We start from the raw sequence: 10,049 nt of genomic DNA on the forward strand, positions 1-10,049 counted from the left end.
GTATATAGCTTCGCTGTTGGGATTTTACTGCTGGTCTCAAATTATTTGTTACTTTTACTTCTTAATATATAAATATATATATTTTTTACTTATGTATTTTTTGCTTGACACTTATTTTTTCTTAAAACTGCATTGTTGGTTAAGGGCTTGTAAGTAAGCATTTCACTGTATGGTCTACACAAATGCAATTTGATTTGATTTGATTTGGTGGTTAGCTAATCATTAGTGTATGTGTGCATGTAGCTAGCTAACATTAGTTATGTATTTAGCTAGCTAACGTTAGCAAACACATTTTTTCTCTAGCAGCTAACTCTGAGTAAGATTACCTGCAGTCAGATGCTACCTAGTTAGCAATGTGGGAAAGCATAGCTAGCGGATTTTCTAACTAACTACAGTGCCTTGCAAAAGTATTCGGCCCCCTTGAACTTTGCGACCTTTTGCCACATTTCAGGCTTCAAACATAAAGATATAAAACTGTATTTTTTTTGTGAAGAATCAACAACAAGTGGGACACAATCATGAAGTGGAACGACATTTATTGGATATTTCAAACTTTTTTAACAAATCAATAACTGAAAAATTGGGCGTGCAAAATTATTCAGCTCCCTTAAGTTAATACTTTGTAGCGCCACCTTTTGCTGCGATTACAGCTGTAAGTCGCTTGGGGTATGTCTCTATAAGTTTTGCACATCGAGAGACAGCTCGAGCTCAGTGAGGTTGGATGGAGAGCATTTGTGAACAGCAGTTTTCAGTTCTTTCCACAGATTCTCGATTGGATTCAGGTCTGGACTTTGACTTGGCCATTCTAACACCTGGATATGTTTATTTTTGAACCATTCCATTGTAGATTTTGCTTTATGTTTTGGATCATTGTCTTGATCCAAGACAAATCTCCGTCCCAGTCTCAGGTCTTTTGCAGACTCCATCAGGTTTTCTTCCAGAATGGTCCTGTATTTGGCTCCATCCATCTTCCCATCAATTTTAACCATCTTCCCTGTCCCTGCTGAAGAAAAGCAGGCCCAAACCATGATGCTGCCACCACCATGTTTGACAGTGGGGATGGTGTGTTCAGGGTGATGAGCTGTGTTGCTTTTACGCCAAACATAACGTTTTGCATTGTTGCCAAAAAGTTCAATTTTGGTTTCATCTGACCAGAGCACCTTCTTCCACATGTTTGGTGTGTCTCCCAGGTGGCTTGTGGCAAACTTTAAACAACACTTTTTATGGATATCTTTAAGAAATGGCTTTCTTCTTGCCACTCTTCCATAAAGGCCAGATTTGTGCAATATACGACTGATTGTTGTCCTATGGACAGAGTCTCCCACCTCAGCTGTAGATCTCTGCAGTTCATCCAGAGTGATCATGGCCCTCTTGGCTGCATCTCTGATCAGTCTTCTCTTTGTGTGAGCTGAAAGTTTAGAGGGACGGCCAGGTCTTGGTAGATTTGCAGTGGTCTGATACTCCTTCCATTTCAATATTATCGCTTGCACAGTGCTCCTTGGGATGTTTAAAGCTTGGTAAATCTTTTTGTATCCAAATCCGGCTTTAAACTTCTTCACAACAGTATCTCGGACCTGCCTGGTGTGTTCCTTGTTCTTCATGATGCTCTCTGCGCTTTTAACGGACCTCTGAGACTATCACAGTGCAGGTGCATTTATACGGAGGCTTGATTACACACAGGTGGATTGTATTTATCATCATTAGTCATTTAGGTAAACATTGGATCATTCAGAGATCCTCACTGAACTTCTGGAGAGAGTTTGCTGCACTGAAAGTAAAGGGGCTGAATAATTTTGCACGCCCAATTTTTCAGTTTTTGAGTGGTTAAAAAAGTTTGAAATATCCAATAAATGTCATTCCACTTCATGATTGTGTCCCACTTGTTGTTGATTCTTCACAAAAAAATACAGTTTTATATCTTTATGTTTGAAGCCTGAAATGTGGCAAAAGGTCGCAAAGTTCAAGGGGGCCGAATACTTTCGCAAGGCACTGTAGCTTGCTGTAGCTATCCTGATATCTTCGCCAGAAAGTGTTTGCTTGTAAAGGCCCTTGTAAGAGTGGTGCGCCAGCACAAACTGTTTCTGCCTTGATACATTTGATTACTGCACCATTCGTATTAGCTACACTCTTAGAAAAAAGGGTTCCAGGGTTTTTGGAAGAAAGGGTTCTTTGATGATTCTTTGGAAGGAAAGATAATTTGTTTGGAAGAAAGAAGGGTTCTACATAGAACCGTATATAATATTCCCAAGCATGCTCTATTGAGGCGAGAATCTCTGAATTTTATGTTTTATGTGCATTGATTGGTTGATTAATTTGTGCTACACAAAGATAAATATCATTTATAAACTAATCCAATTTATTTAACCACTCAGGACAGGGAGAGGGTATTAATTATACAGGTGAGTGTACAACAAAAGTCTTTAGTGTTGTAATGATATACAGTGTATGTGTACTTATGACAATGTTGTTGACTCTGTGTGTGTGTGTGTGTGTGTGTGTGTGTGTGTGTGTGTGTGTGTGTGTGTGTGTGTGTATGTGCGTGCGTGCGTGCGTGCGTACGTCCAGGTGCCACAGTTGCTGTGCCAGGCGTGGGCATACCCCAGTGCCAACCCTCTCTGGAGCTACGCTCAGGTATCACCCCCCTATCGTGGATTTCAGGAGACAGCAGAGGGAGCATGCCCCTATTCACATCGAAAGGACCACAGTGGACAAGGTGAAAGATTCAAGTTCCTCGGTGTACACATTACTGACAATCTGAAATGGTCCACCCACACAGACAGTGTGGTGAAGAAGGCGCCTCAATAGCGCCTCTTCAACCTCAGGAGGCTGAAGAAATTTGGCTTGGCCCCTAAGACCATCACAAACTTTTACAGATGCACAATTGAGAGCCTCCTGTAAGGCTGTATCATCGCCTGGTATGGCAACTACACCAGGGCTCTCTAGAGGGTGGTGCGGTCTGCCTAACGTATCACCGGGGGCTCATTGCCTGCCCTCCAGGACACCTACAGCACCTGATATCACAGGAAGGCCAAAAAGATCATCAAGAACATCATCTACCCGAGCCACGGCCAGTTCACCCCGCCCTCATCCAGAAGGCGAGGTCAGTACAGGTGTATCAAAGCTGGGACTGAGAGACTGAAAAATAGCTTAAATCTCAAGGCCATCAGACTGTTAAATAGCCATCATTAGCCAGATACTCAACCCTGCACCTTAAAGGCTGCTGCCGTATGTACATAGACATGGACTCACTGGTCACTTTAATAATGGAACACTAGTCACTTTAATAATCTTTACATACAGCTTTACTCATTTCATATGTATATACAGTATTCAACTGTATTTTAGTCAATGCCAATCTGACATTGCTCGTCCTAATATTTATATATTTCTTAATTCCATTCTTTTACTCTTAGATTTGTGTGTATTGTTGTGATTTGCTAGATACTACTGCACTGTTGGAGCTCGGAAGACAAGCATTTTGCTACACCCGCAATAACATCTGCAAAATATGTGTATGTGACCAATAACATTTGATTTGATTTGAACACGACATCACAGTATTAGGTCAAACGATCAGAGCTGTTCACACTACCTTCGGACCTGTCCGCCTCTGGGTTGTGTTCATTTGAGAAATGGAAAACATTTCCCTACGTGAAACACGACCCTGATGTCCTTCCACCTATCAGAGCTGCATGCCGGTAGGGATGCAGAGTCACCTAGACTGCGGCTTAGTGTGTGTGAGTCGGCATGGTGATGAGGGAGTGTCTCCGCTCCTGTATGGACATCAACGGAGCCAACCTCAAATTCGAGGGACAGTACAGTATGGCACCTCCCCCAAGGTTTTGGGTGCATCAATAGCCTGAAGTGGCTCAATGTCAATATTTTCTGTTCTCTGCTCATTCTGATCTGAAAGAACTGGACGGGTGAAAACAAGTAAGAAAGTGCTGTCACATATCTGCTGTTCAGATCACTGCAAATGAATGAAAGGAGATAGAGGAAGCCACTGTAGACTACTGGGGTGCACCACTACAGTATGCTTTGGCTGCCTTGCTATGAGTTTAGGACCCAGGTAAGGGTGTGTGTTAGGGGTTGTGTTTCTCTCTCTCTCTCACTATGAAGAGACCATGGAGCTGCTCTCACCGATGACTCCACTGTCTGATGAAGAAACAGAACCACTTGATGACAGATTGGATCTTCCTCAAGAGGTCAAATGGCAGACTGTACTTTCTCAGGCAGCACCATCCCAGGCTGCTTCAGTGGACCATAAATCAGATAAGAGATAGCAGTATCATAATCAAACCCATAACACTCTTCTTATATAACTACATTCATGAACATAATGTTGCTTGCTTCATTCAAATCATTACAACTTAATGAGTCTTCCCACGGGCAGTTAAGAAGGTATGGCATAGAGCTCGCCAGCTTATAGTCCCAAAAAACGGAAATTTGTTACCTCTGTTTTGTTCAGTCATTCCTGTGGGGAAAAATAATGGTGAAATAATAGGGTTTTGTATTAAACAACAAAAATGAGGGCTAAGGTTATAGTAGATTTAGGAGATCTAATACGTTTTGGTCTATGAGATAATATCAGTCAGTTAACATGAACTTTGTGAATTATGAAGCTTTTATGTGCTTTTTTGACTGTATCCAGTGGGGAGGACAAGTATTTGATACACTGCCGATTTTGCAGGTTTTCCTACTTACAAAGCATGTAGAGGTCTGTAATTTTTATCATATCATCACTTCAACTGTGAGAGACAGAATCTAAAACAAAAATCCAGAAAATCACATTGTATGATTTTTAAGTAATTAATTTGCATTTTATTGCATGACATAAGTATTTGATACATCAGAAAAGCAGAACTTTATATTTGGTACAGAAACCTTTGTTTGCAATTACAGAGATCATACGTTTCCTGTAGTTCTTGACCAGGTTTGCACACACTGCAGCAGGGATTTTGGCCCACTCCTCCATACAGACCTTTTCCAGATCCTTCAGGTTTCGGGGGTGTCGCTGAGCAATACGGATTTTCAGCTCCCTCCAAAGATTTTCTATTGGGTTCAGGTCTGGAGACTGACTAGGCCACTCCAGGACCTTGAGATGCTCCTTACGGAGCAGCTCCTTAGTTGCCCTGGCTGTGTGTTTCGGGTCGTTGTCATGCTGGAAGACCCAGCCACGACCCATCTTCAATGCTCTTACTGAGGGAAGGAGGTTGTTGGCCAAGATCACGCGATGCATGGCCCCATCCATCCTCCCCTCAATACGGTGCAGTCGTCCTGTCTCCTTTGCAGAAAAGCATCCCCAAAGAATGATGTTTCCACCTCCATGCTTCACGGTTGGGATGGTGTTCTTGGGGTTGTACTCATCCTTCTTCTTCCTCCAAACACGGCGAGTGGAGCATGGTGGTGGCAGCATCATGCTGTGGGGATGTTTTTCCATCGGCAGGGGCTGGGAAACTGGTTAGAATTGAAGGAATGATGGATGGCGCTAAATATAGGGAAATTCTTGAGGGAAACCTGTTTCAGTCTTCCAGAGATTGGAGACTGGGACGGAGGTTCAACTTCCAGCAGGACAATGACCCTAAGCATACTGATGAAGCAACACTCGAGCAGTTTAAGGGGAAACATTTAAATGTCTTGGAATAACATTGCGTTGCTGCTGCCAACATACTGACTCAAATCTTTAGCCACTTTAATAATAAAAAATGGATGTGATAACTGTATCACTAGTCACTTTAAACAATGGCACTTTATATAATGTTTACATACCCTACATTGCTCATCTCATATGTATATACTGTACTCTATACCATCTACTGCACCTTGCCTATGCCGTTTGGCCATTGCTCATCCATATATTTATATGTGCATATTCTCATTCATTCCTTTACACTTGTGTGTATAAGGTAGTTGTTGTGAAATTGTTAGATTACTTGTTAGATATTACTGCACGGACAGATCTAGACACACAAGCATTTCACTTCACTCGCATTAATATCTGCTAACCATGTGTATGTGACCAATTAAATTTGATTTCATTATATGTTAAAAAAAATTGAACTAGTATTTGTTTGGAAGGTAGTTAAAGCATTTTTATCAAAGCAATCACCTTTGCATGTGAAAAAAGAATCCTGCTCATCACTTACCTCACTTTTGTTTTGAGCCAATTTCACAGTGGGCTTTGAACGGCCGCCTGGCTCCTGCCCAGGAGGGAGTCCGGGTCCAAAACTAATGCAATCAACTTTCACCTGGTGCAAAACACGGCAGATTAATCGAATCCCCTCACTGAGTGTGGTTACACGAATGGTCAGATTAATATAATAGTTTGAATTAAAACGTTTACATGCTTCACAAGAAGAACGATTTCCATAGCAATCCTGTTTACCTGGGCACATCTGAAATCATGCTACCTGATTGGCAGAAAATCTGCAATCTAAATAAACAACTTATTTTTGTTCTGACATATAAAGTTTGTATGTGAAAACTACTTCTAAGACACATACATCCAGTTGTTACGACCACACTTTACTGGCGCTAAAGAGGGAGGCTTGCTCGGCTTGTGCTAACACGAGGTGTCAATAATTAAAAAGATTGATAAACAAACTTAGATTTGAACTTTACGCTGATTAAGATAAGCAGAGTGAGGTGTTTACATGATTATTGCGTAATCTGCCTACTCCCATAATTAGTTTAATATCAAATTATTGGTGTGCATTTAAATGTACTCACTGACTGTTCCGTTGACAACATGCACATTACTTACTGATTGGCTGCCACTGTACAGTATGCTTCCAATCAGAGGATTGCAGGTGTGGCTTATTCTAGGCGTGGCTTTCAGTTAGCTGTTTTTGGTCTCCTATAAGAGGAGACCAGTTAAAAAAAACTCTGTTTATAAACAGTGAGCCTATACACTGTCAGATCTGCAGCTTTGTTTTAAGGCTGACATGTGCATTTATTACTGCTTCTCTGCCTTTTGGCTAAGATCAAGTGTAGTGTAGTACCTTTAACAGTGGCGATCGTAGGCCTGAGAGTACCCGGGAAGTTGTGCTTGAGTTAGTTTTGGGAGAGCTCCCAGGGGGAGGAAGAATCCAGAACCTTCCCACACCAACTCCTGCAACCAAATCTCCTTTTTAAATCCCGTTTTAACCTCTTCTCCCTACCACTCCCCTTTACCCTGGAGGGAGGGAGAGAAGGTACCTGATAAGTAACCCCTTTTAACTGTTCCAAATGCCTTTCTTTTTAGCACTGTTTTTACTCACCCTTTTATGGCTATTAACATCACCACTATTAATGTAAGGAGTGCTAAACAGAGACACGAAGACAGTCGGTTTTTATTATTTTTTAGAAAGGTTTAATTCAGATGTTTTTATTACAGGGTGTGGTCTACCCTTTTTTTCCTCTTATGGCAAATGGGAGGACAAGTGGCAGCACGGGCCTTTCATTTGGAGTGGATCCAATTTTAATAAAAATGATGGTGTTGCTATTTTAATCAAGACCCCACAGGTGGTGGTGAGGGGGAGCACGTGGTGGTTGCTGGGCGTGCTCTTTTAGCCAATTGCACTTTTATGGGAGGGATTTTAATGTGCTAAATGTGTATGATTTAACAATAAACACGACCGGTGTGCACTTTTAGAAGACCTACAGTCCCACATGCTAGGCAGGGATCCTCTAGTGGTGGGTGGGGATTTCAACTGTTTTAAGTAGAGCAGACAGGAGAGGATTGTAAGGTAGATAGGTCAAGTGTTTTATTGCAAGGGCTGTGCAGGGATTTTAAACTGACTGACTGTTTTAAAACCCTGCATCCAAGAGAGGAGGGCTTCACCTGGACCATTGGTGAAGGCACCAGAGCCTCTCGCATTGACTATATGTTTACCCGGGACTGTCCCCCAACTGATGCTAGAACCCCTACTTTCTTCTCAGATCACGTAATGCGTGCACCCTTTCACCAACGTCTGGAGTGACTGTGGGAAGAGGGCCCTGGAAACTGAACTGCTCGCTTTTAGAAGATGATAGAGTCGTTAGTCAGTACAGGTAGCGGTTCAGCCAGTGGCAGACACTACAGGACTTTTTTGACACACATGCACCGCCAAGTGCGTATTTTACATGGGCGACGTTAACATTTTATGCACCGACCTGTTATCTGTCAACAGGACCCTGGACAGGACTGACTGGTACAGACGAGCATCTCGGGCAAGACTGAACAGAGGACCACTTTTTCGGACCGTAGGCAGACCCAGACTTGATCAGACTATCACTGACAGTTAAAATGACTGACATAAGAGTACTGGGGGTAAAGTTTGACCGAGAGGGAGGAGGAAGCGGCAACTGGAGTGGGATCCTGGGGACCGTAAGAAAGAGATTGGGTTTTAAAGAGATTGGGTTTTTGGGGATTCGACAGATGACTTTTGAGGGCAAGGTTTTAATCATTAAAGCTGTGATTTTACCTGTGCTTTTATTAATCAGTTCTGTTTTTATCCCACAAAGAACTATTTTAGCGCTGGAATGGATGGTCTTTCAATTCCTGTGGTTAAGCAAGTGGGAGAGGCTGAAGAGGGAGGTGGTCAAGAGGCCCAAGTCCAAGGGGGGTAAAAGGCTTGCCTGACCACTACTTGTTCCTGGGCAGCCAATACACAGTGTTACATCTCACTTTTGCCACCTCCCCGGTCAACAACCAGACCCAGGCCCTCGCACGGTTCTGGCTGGGATCTTACCTCAGGACCCTGAGGCTGATCCCAGTTGACCTGCGTGCCCCAGTATCTTTCCTGCTCCCCACACACTATGTCCAGCTCCAAAAGGTTTTAAGACATTTTAAACTGGAGAAAGAGGCAGTCACGGTTTTAACTAAACATCGCTCTCTTTTCTCTCTTTTGCAGGAGCACTGGACACCAGTGTGTCGGTTTGGCGCAACGTGGCCCATCCTGCTCTGCTGAACCAACACCGGGACCTGTCCTGGAATGGTCGCCCATGGGATCCTCCTGGTCAGGACCGTTATGCACTCCCTGGGCATGGCGAGGACACCCACATTCCCCCGACCAGACTGCGGCCAAGATGAGTCGGAGAGTCACTTGCTCTGGGAGTGCAGAGCCGCCAGGGACATGTGGAAGGAAGCAGGCCCCCTGATCTCCCCATGTCTGCCAGCAGGGGAAGACCTAATGCCCCAGCTCATGCTGTATGGCGTGGGTCGAAGGCCTATTCCACCGAAGGTCTTCACCAAGGTCTGGCCCCCTCTCATGTGTCTGAAGGATGCACTGTGGTCCTCCCACAACCTGCTGGTAGCAAAACGAGTAGAGACCACCCCGCAGGCAGTGACCATGGTAGCCACGGAAACCCTGGGGTGGTATGGAAAAAAGGGGGCCTCGACCCCAGGCGAAGGGTCCCCCACAACACCCAAGGTCCCGGCGGTCATGGCCTGACAGCGCTGCGGCGCCTACCTGTGCAAAGGACCGAAGACAGCTTTTTTTAACAAAGTGACTTTTTAACATATTTTCATGTCTTAAAATTGTTTTAACTTTGTAAAATAAATTGTATACATTTTAAATGGCTTTCACAAGAAAATGTACTTTTATTCATGGTTGTTTCTATTGTTTTTAACATGTACTTTTTAACAAATGTAAATGTAATATTCAAATGCTTTTTGTTATGCTTTTATAATGTTTTTGTGTGTAAAATGTATAAATATATATGTGCTGTTTTTAAAAGCAAAGAACAATAAGATTTTGTCTCTAGATAACTATGTAATTGTAATAATCACTTTCCTACCAGACCATCATTTCAGTGAGTGTGATGGATTAACTACAGTAAACTACTGTGAATTTTACAATAGCCCACCTGTAACAAGTGGGAATTTAATTAGCATTATAAAACAAATCCCCATCAAAATCCATCAATTTAAGATAGAGATACAAGTTCTGTGTTTTTGCTTGGACTGCGTTTCAATCCGCCAACGTCGCCCATCTGCGATGAAAGGTGGCAGAGCTATAGCGGTGTTTGTCAGACCATGAGACATCCTGAAAATCAGTCTTCTCACGAAAATGTCAGTAGCGGCCGAA

The 10,049-nt window shown here is 43.0% G+C and overlaps 2 pseudogenes; both read left to right on the forward strand.

Annotated features, from left to right (window-relative positions):
* Positions 1-7,265: 7,265 nt before the first annotated feature.
* LOC139387805 (uncharacterized) lies at positions 7,266-8,074 on the forward strand (annotated as a pseudogene).
* Positions 8,075-8,076: 2 nt separating this feature from the next.
* On the forward strand, positions 8,077-9,413 carry LOC139388139 (uncharacterized; annotated as a pseudogene).
* Positions 9,414-10,049: the final 636 nt, after the last annotated feature.

This window comes from Oncorhynchus clarkii, chromosome 29 (assembly GCF_045791955.1).
Source record: "Oncorhynchus clarkii lewisi isolate Uvic-CL-2024 chromosome 29, UVic_Ocla_1.0, whole genome shotgun sequence".
Classification (NCBI taxonomy): Eukaryota; Metazoa; Chordata; class Actinopteri; order Salmoniformes; family Salmonidae; genus Oncorhynchus; species Oncorhynchus clarkii.